The sequence below is a fragment of the Gastrolobium bilobum genome, unplaced genomic scaffold (genome assembly GCF_033153095.1).
Source record: "Gastrolobium bilobum isolate Gb01-03AN ecotype WA unplaced genomic scaffold, APGP_CSIRO_Gbil_v1 utg288825, whole genome shotgun sequence".
Classification (NCBI taxonomy): Eukaryota; Viridiplantae; Streptophyta; class Magnoliopsida; order Fabales; family Fabaceae; genus Gastrolobium; species Gastrolobium bilobum.
In genome coordinates, this window is record NW_026895777.1 from 3175 (window position 1) to 12291 (window position 9117).

At 41.2% G+C, this 9117-nt stretch overlaps 1 non-coding gene across 1 annotated transcript; it reads left to right on the top strand.

The window, feature by feature from the left end:
* Positions 1-221: 221 nt before the first annotated feature.
* LOC133295818 (small nucleolar RNA R71) lies at positions 222-326 on the top strand. Its single transcript, XR_009749414.1, has one exon. It is a non-coding gene; the product is annotated as a small nucleolar RNA R71 (small nucleolar RNA).
* The last annotated feature ends 8791 nt before the right edge of the window (positions 327-9117 follow it).

The window sequence follows — 9117 nt, forward strand, 5'->3', positions numbered from 1 at the left end:
AAAGAGCATCAGCTGAGCTTAGCTCAAGAACTCCTGCTTTCTTAGGAGCACTGTGTCGTGTGGAAGGCCATGAAATATGTTTTTTTGAAAGTTTTTCCAACAACTGGTAGGTTTCTGGATAAGTAAAATCCAAAAGATCTCCCCCTGCAACTGCATCAACAGTTGCTTTCAATGGTGGGATTAAGCCATGATAAAACGTGTGAATGATGCCCCAATCAGAAACTCCATGATTCGGGCAAATTCGTATCAACTCTTTAAAGCGTTCCCACGCTTCATACAGACTTTCTCCATCATACATTTGAAAGGAAGCTATATCAGCCCTCACTTGGGCTTGTTTTGCTTGGGAGAAAAATCGGGTAACAAATTGTTCCGCCAATTGCTCCCAACTGGTGATGGAGTTTGGGGGCAATGTTCTCCTCCATTCTTTGGCTTTTCCAGCTAAGGAAAATGGAAAAAGCCGCATCCGCATGTTTTCTTCCGAAATACCATGAACTTTGAAATTATCAACTATCTCAGTGAAATTGTCCAAATGACTGTGAGGGTCTTCCATGGGCAGTCCATGGAACTGACGAGCGTTCATAATCATTTGGAACAATGCAGGTTTTATTTCAAAGTTCGGGATATTCAAAGGAGGGGGAATATACCCTCGTTTTGGACCATTTCTGAAGGGAGCAGCCACATCATTCAATGATGGCCCTCTTCCTTCATTCGGTCCTTGTTCAGGCTCATGTTTATGATTTCCATTGTTATCATTGTTTACAACCTCCTCCATTGTAATGTTTCTCAACCTTTGAGCTCTTCTTCTATTTCTGAAGGTTCTCTCGGGTTCTGGATCAAAAAGTACTATTTCCAGTCCAAGTTCTGTAGGTTCTGTGCTCATACAAATGGAGGAGGTCTATGAAAACAAAAAGAATGCAATTAAACAACAAAAATGTTTCCTTAAAAACGCCCTTTTCTTGCCAAAAGATCCCCGGCAACGGCGCCAATTGCTTGGTCGAACCGAGAGCTACTCGGGAATATCTTTTCAGAGAGCAAGAGTGCAGAGTAATAATCAGGATTGCCAACAGGAGCAATCTACTCTGAATAAGAGCAACCCTCTTCAACTATACGCAAGCGTACGTGTCAAGCAATATAGGGTATTGTAGCCCCAAATTTATCGTCCTCAGGGAGCAGTTGTGAAGTAAGAAGTGCTAAAGAAAACTTAATTTGTAAAATGGAGCAATAAAAGAAAGTACTATTCTCAGCTAAGCTTCACAAAGAGCAATCTCTGGGCAGCTAGTTAAACAATGTTAACCATTCTGAACCAGATGAGAGCAGTGAATGACTTAGCACGGTCATCGAATAAAAAGGCATCAATTTAAGTAACTTCAAGAGCAGTCAACGAAATGAAAGTAAGAGCATCAGCTGGTAAAACACAGTTCAGTTATCGTGAGGAAAAGGTTGTAATAGAAGTTTGAGTTAAGATTAATTTCAGAAAAAGTCAAGTAGGTGTTACGGGTTCCATGTTTTCATCCCTTTGGTTAACCCTGCTTGGTAGCATATTTTACAAGTGGATTTTGCTCCTTCCCTTGTTTTGCTATAGGTAAGCAGAGGGTAAGGCCTTACTCTCCACGTTACTCCATAGTACTTGGAATTATATGCAAGGAAACCATGCTGCCTTCTCAAAAGAGCATGGATTCACATGGCAGTGCTCCCCATTCCAGGTGTTTCTCCCTCCTTTCTTCAGGCTAAACTACCCCAGGATCTTGAGAATGCTCCGCACGCCTGTGTCAGTGTTTCTTCAACCGAGTGGTCCCGGGATAAGGTTGCCAGCCCAAAGGGTTTCACAAAATCAATAAATTAAACCAAAGAGCAACTCAAAATTCATTTATAAAATATGTGTTCCTTACAAAGTTATCCTAAGACAAAAGGGATTACTTCTATGGAACCCTCACCTACTTAGAGGAAGTTAGCTCCTAGTGAACATTTTTACAAAAAGAAAACAAAGAGATGATGAGTCCTAGGATGGGCGCTGATGATGTTCTTTATGAGGATTGTTTGTTCCTTTTATAGGGTTCTTCATTTGATCTTCATTGTTCCTTTCATCAAGGGTCTTGCTTTGTTTAAATCCTCTCCAATGGTAGCTTTGCTTCTTGCCAGCTCAGCTCCGAATAGAAATCCTCTCCAATGGTAGCTTTGCTTTTTGCCAGCTTGGCCTTAAATGGAAGTGGTCCCCCTTGCCTTTGGCTCCCTTTGTGAGTGGGAGTGTCGGATTCAGGGAGGCACCTCCACTCCTTCTGCTGCAGCTGACGTGGCGGCTTTTGATTGCTCAGCTTCTTTGCTTTCGTACTGTAGCAGAGGTAGCACCTCTACCTTCTCTGCTGTGGCTGATGTGGCGGCTTCCCATTGCTTCCTTTGACTGCTGTTGTATTACAGCAGGCTTTTGTTTCCTTTCTGCGCAACACTCCTTCTTCTCTCTTCATTTTGTGGTTCCTTCTGATGGGCCTTAGGTGTCCTGAACAAAGCAAACTAACCCAATAGTCATATGAGAAAGATAATGTTAAATTTTCTCCAGGTGTTTGACTTGCCAGAAGGTGAAGATAGAACACCAGAAGCCGTCTGGCAAACTTCACCTCTTGAGATTCTGAACTGGAAATGGGAGAGCATTTCCATGGACTTCGTGGTGGGATTTTCGAAGACTCAGGCTGGTTGTAACTCTATCTGGGGCATTGTGGACAAATTGACCAAGTCTGCACATTTTCTTCCGGTGAAGGTGAGCTTCACTATTGAGCAGTTGGCTAGACTTTATTTTCGCGAAATCGTGAGACTTCACGGGGTGCCCGAGAGTATCATCAGTGATAGGGACCCGAAGTTCACATTTCGGTTTTGGGAGGCGCTGCAGGGAGCTTTTGGTACTCAGTTGAGATTGAGTACAGCCTATCACCCTCAGACTGACGGACAGATTGAGCGCACCATCCTGACATTGGAGGACAAGTTGAGGGCTTGCACTTTGGAGCAGGGTTTAGCATGGGATAGGTACCTGCCTTTGGTTGAGTTTTCTTACAACAACAGTTTCCATACTAGCCTGGGCATGGCACCCTACGAGCCACTGTATGGTAGGAGGTGTCAGACTCCTACCTGTTGGTCTGAGGTTGGAGATAAGGAGTTGTTTGGCTTGGACTTTGTCCAAGATACCACCTAGTAGATCCAGTTGATCATAGAAAAGCATAAGCAGGCGCATAATCGCCAGAAGAGTTACTATGATGTTAAGCATCGTCCACTAGAGTTCAGTGAGGGTGAACACGTGTTTGTGAGACTTTCACTTGTCACCGGTGTTGGTCGGGCCCTCGAAGTGAGGAAGCTGAGCCCGAGATTCATAGGGCCATACCAGATACTTGGTAGAGTAGGACCTGTTGCTTATCGACTTGTCTTGCCTCCGAACTTGGGCAACATCCACGACGTGTTTCACGTGTCGCAGCTGCGGAAGTATGTAGCGGATCCTTCGCACGTGGTGCAACCGGATGATGTGGAGGTTCAGGAGAACCTGAAGACTCCCGTCGGTCCACTCAAGATTCTCGATCGTGGCGAGAAGAAGCTGAGGAGCAAGCTCATTTCGATGGTCAAGGTGCAATGGACAGGAAGAACTCCTGAGGAGTGTACTTGGGAGCGAGAGGATGAACTTCTCCGGCAATACCCCGAGTTTCGTGACAGGTATGTTTCTAATTTTGTGGACAAAATCCTAAAAAGGTGGGGTGAATGTAAGAACCTGCACTGTTAATTTATAAATTTAATTAAATAAATATAAGATTAATGAATAATTCCATATTTGACCCTAATAATTATGGTAAGTGATTAATTAAGTGGAAAGTCGCTTTTCTGACAAAAAGTGTAGATACCGATTCTACTCCACGGTATAAATGCGTACCGATGAAGTATCCCGGAAAATTATGAAAAGTATGTATATGTCACTAAAATAATATATAGGACTAGCATAAAAAGTTTCAAGTTAAAATAATGAGAATTGCTGCCAGAACTGATACTGGCTACGTAAAAGCGCGTACCAGCAAAATGCTGCGAAAAATAAAATAAAATAAAAATATGACAAATCCTAGAAAAATGCCTAGGTTCAGAATCCCAAGTTTGAGATTAAAATGATAAGCGTATCTATTAGTGCTAATACTGTGTGATTAAACTTAAGTGGACTATAAATACCAATTTGGCCCAAAACCCTAGGTCATATTTGATTGTCCTATGTGAGTTTTTTAATTTCTTCAGCAGCCTTGTGCCTCCTCTTGCCACCTTCACCTTCCCTTCCACTTGTGAGCCAAAGGTGCTATTTTTCTTCATTGTTCCTCTACCAAAAAACCATAACCTTGTGTGAGTTGGTCTTGTGAGGGTGTGGGTTGCTTCATTACTGAGTTGTAGCCTCTGGTTGGCGTGTTTGAGGTCCTGAGTTTGAGAGTTTGGTTGGGGGAGCCATTGTCATGGCATTTTAGGCTTCAAGAAGCCACCTTTTGGCATAAAGGGCCAAGCTTGGTGATCAAACTCGTATCTTTGTAAAGTCAGAATCATAGTGTTGTGTAGAGGACTCCTGGTGTGTTCCATTTTCGGAGTTTTGAGCCTTGGAGGTATACCATGATCTCCTCTTTGTCATTTTCATGATTTAAGCTTGTTAATCCATTAAAAAGTGTAACTTTGATCATTTGAGTTAAAGACTGAGATTTGGAGTCTAAAACATGTTAATGAACATCTGTTGAGGGAGTTATTGGACTCCAGATCGAGTTTGGATCATTAATATGGGACTTATGCAGAGAATGCATGAATTTCTGCGTTCTGTCTGATAAGTATTCGAATACTTTTCGGGTAGTATTCGAATACTTATCCCTTGGTAGTCGTATACTCCTTGCAGGAGTATGGGGAAACTTTTCTGGGAAGAAAAGTATTCAAATACCGTTGAATAAGTATTCGAATACTGGGTAGTATTCGAATACTGTGGTATTTGTATTCGGATACCTGGTGGTATGGGGATATTGGGGGAAAAGTATTCGGATTCCTTGTGGTATTCGAATACTTGAGTGAAATTATTCGGATACTTTCTGGAGACATGGAGTATTCGAATACTCATATTCGAATACCTCCTGCAGATTTTGCATGAAATCACTTAAAATGAGTTGGAAAACTTTAATCACATAATGGAACCTTGGGCAATGATTATGGATGATTAATTATTGTATAAACAGACTGTGATTGTGCTGTTTGGTTACATTGAGCTTGTGTGGACTTGGCTTGGATTGATTGCTTAAGAGGTAAGCTTTTGTGTCCTCAGTTTAGCCATTGTTGGTTCCACCATACCCCATGGGGGGATGGTTTATATGCATGATGTGTTTTCATGTATTTATAATTGAAATGTTGTTGAGCTGTTATGTGCAAGTGCTTATAATATGCATGTGTTGTTCCACGTAGACGGTAAGCCTGTGTATGTAGGAGACATACCATAAGGTGATTCTGTGGGTGGTGGAAGTGGTGTCTTGCACTAATAGACATATGTAAATCCTGCATTTCTCTGGCTAGTAGAATAGTTGACATACACGACATGATTATTCTGCTGCATTGCACTGATTTTGGAACTTATATTATATTACTGCTTTTAGAACTTATATTGCACATGTGAGTGAGCTTGGGGTGGAGAAATCCTTGAGGACCCCTTGTCTTACTAAGATTTCTGTTTAGAGATCTCACCCCACGTTTGGGGCACATTTTCAGGTTCAGGTAACTCGGGGGTTGATACCTCGGGCGGTAGGAGGCCGGAGCTGAGTTGAGATTATGCCTTTATGATGATTGCTGGATTCTGACATGCTTTATGTTATTATTATGATTTTGCTGTTGAGACTCTGTTGGGCCTTGTTGCCTTATTTGGTGAGCATGAGAGTTGTTCATGCCACATTGATTGACTCTGTTTTATTTTAGTATTGAGTTGTATAAATGTATCAGGATAATGGTCCAGACTGCGTGTTGTAGTTCCGTGTAGACAGCTGTTTATTTTGCAATTGCATACACACAATGTTTTAAAAGGATTAAGTAATCAACTTGGTAATTGATAATGACGTCATAATTGAAAAGAAAAAGTTATTCCGCACATTTAATTAAGCAAAGTTTAATACGATGACATGATAACAAACCGGGTATACACGAGGTGTTACACAATTTTTCTTGGATATCCTCCGGGTTATAAAGCATACAAACTTCTCGATTTTCAATCCAACAAAACTTTTTTTCTCGAGATGATGTATTTTTGAAATAAATTTTTCCTTTTTCCAGCAACCTGCCTTCCCAATCTTTCCACAATGAACTTTCCAACTTGGCCCCTTTGTTTGCCACTCCTTCTCCTACTTCAGATTCCCCCTCTCCTTCTATTTCCTTGAGACCTCAGAGAACTAGACACCCTCCTGCTCATCTTTATGATTATTTTTCTCCTCCTCCACCAATCATCCCTTATCCAACTTCCTTTCCTATGACAGACTCTCTCCTTCACATGCTGCATTTGTCAACTCAATATCTTCCTATTTTGAGCTACTACTTACTCCCAAGCTTCTCAATTACCGGAATGGCAGGACGTAATGGCTGCTGAACTCTCAGCTCTTGAATTCAACAACACATGGTTTTTTGTCTCTCTTCCTCCAGGCAAGCAAGTTGTTGGTTGCAAGTGGGTCTACAAAGTTGATGGGACGTAAATTCGTTCCCATCTAAGCCCATTTTGATGGCAAAATACCATACGTTCCCTCATCTGATGAGCAACTTCAGCATGAAAATCACTTGTTTTACACATTTGTGACAAAAACACAGTGAGGGAACGGATGGTAATGTATTCCTTTAAAATATATTAAAAGGGAAACGGACTGAGATGCATTTAATGCACCTGCTCCATTCATTTAATGCTTCTGTACACTATGCAGGTAACGTAGAGTTAAAGACCTATAAAGCAAGGCGGTGCACCAACTGAGCAGCTGGAAACGTGAAGAGTAGAGAATCAAGAGTTCTCATTGGCTGAAACCAAAAGCAAAACATGGGAAGTTCTGCAAAAAATGGCTAATCATCACCAAAACCTGTTCCATTCAGCAATTCACGCAAGCTTCACACTCTACAGCCACAGTCCCGTCCCCTCATTCAAGCAACTAGCTCCAAAGGAATTACAGTCTTGCCACTCCTCTTCCAGCTATAAATTGGACCACCTTCACACAAAAACAACATCGAATCCTGGAGGGTTTGCAGTCCGAAAGGAAGAGATCACTTAGTAGTAGTTAGTAACTTAGTTTAATTTTAAGTTGTAACTGTAGTGAAGTGACAACCCTTCTTCTCTTCTCTGTAAACAACCATCAAGACTCCTCACGAGCAAATACCCATCTTTCTTCATTTTCTATTTCTTTTTGTAAACTGTCTTTTAAATTAATATAAGTGTTTTTCTCTTTGTTCCAATCGTTATCTCTTAACTGAATCTCGGGTCTATGTGATCTCAGTTGAGAATAATTGTGTTTAAACTATCAGCCATGAGCTGAACTATCTGTGGAATGGGTAAACTGTGAAACTCTTAAAGAACTGTTTTCAAAACTCTTGACCGAAGCTTTTTGTATTTCTTTGGCTAAGTAAGCTATATTTATTCTGCGCCAATGGAAATTGGGTACATACTGAGAAAGGAACTTCCATAAGGAAGGGATTTCAGATAGCTTAGCCATTGAGGGAAGGTAGATGTCATGGCAAAAACGCTACTGGTCACCTTAGGAATAAGGGGCCAACTCGCCCATTTCAAGGTTCTCAACTAAGTACCTGTTGGAGTCAAGGGAGCCGAAGGAATATGGAAACTGGTGAGCCATCTAGACCATGAGCTGAGAAATCAGAGTTGGCAGGCAAAGAAACTAGGACAAAGCCAAAAGGTGCTAAGTCTTGAGCAGAGAAAACAACCCCTTTAAGAGTGAAGCAGTGAATTTGTTCCTTCTATTAAACTGTTTTAACCACTACCCTGTTGTCTCTTGATTATAGTTATTTCTGTTTTAGTAGTTTTATTTTATTTTATTTAGTACTTATAAAAACTCCAATGATTGTTATCTCACCTTCTTCTAAAAAGGAAGGATCACATACATAACGCAGCGAGCAACTGTTTGCCATCAGATTGAACCTACTGTTCCTGAGGAACTTTGTCAAGACAGTAGGGAATGTTTGACTAGACCGTTCATTTACTAACTTTTCTTCTCATTTTCACTCTTTATAAACAGTGATAAAACAATAATTAGCACTCTATCCTCGTGGGAACGATAATTTGGGCATTAATACTTCCTTTATTACTTGATGCGTGCACTTGCGCACTTGGGTTGGAACTAAGGGACGAATCTGTGTTCTACAAGAACAGAGGAACGTCCCCTATCAGAACTTATACTTTTCCACCATCAGCAAACCACCCAACAAGTTTTTGGCGCCGTTGCCGGGGATAGAAACACTAACTGTTGTTCTTATCATTGTTTTCTAACACATATACTGTATATCTGACTTTACTTTTATATTTTTTTCTCTTTATCATTGAATCTGCTGTGCATATTATACCCTGTGCTATTGTTTATGAGTGAAGAGTTTGAAACAGACTCTAACCACTCCATTGAAGTACCTGAGTTTCTCTTTGATCCTGAGCCAGAACGTACACGCCATAGGAGAAGAAGGAACCTCAGGGAAGAATTTCCTGAAAACATGGCTGATCACAATAATAACAATGAAGAGGTTCCCCCTGAACAGAACTTCAGAACTTTGGCTGCTCCTTTCAGGAACAGACCAGATAGGGGAGTAATCTTTCCCCCTGTAGCACCAAATTTTGAACTAAAACCTATCATGTTCCACATGATTAGGGAAGCAGGGGTCTTCAATGGACTCCCTACAGAAGATCCTTACACACACCTCACAACATTCCAAGATATTTGTGATAATTTTAAAGATGAGGGTGTAACAGAGGAGAGCATGAGAATGAGGTTGTTCCCTCACTCCTTGGCCTTAAAAGCTAAAATATGGATGAAAACTCTCACCCCTGGATCAATCCACACATGGGAAGAACTCTCTAACAAGTTCATAGAGAGGTTTCTCCCAATGTCTCGACAAGTT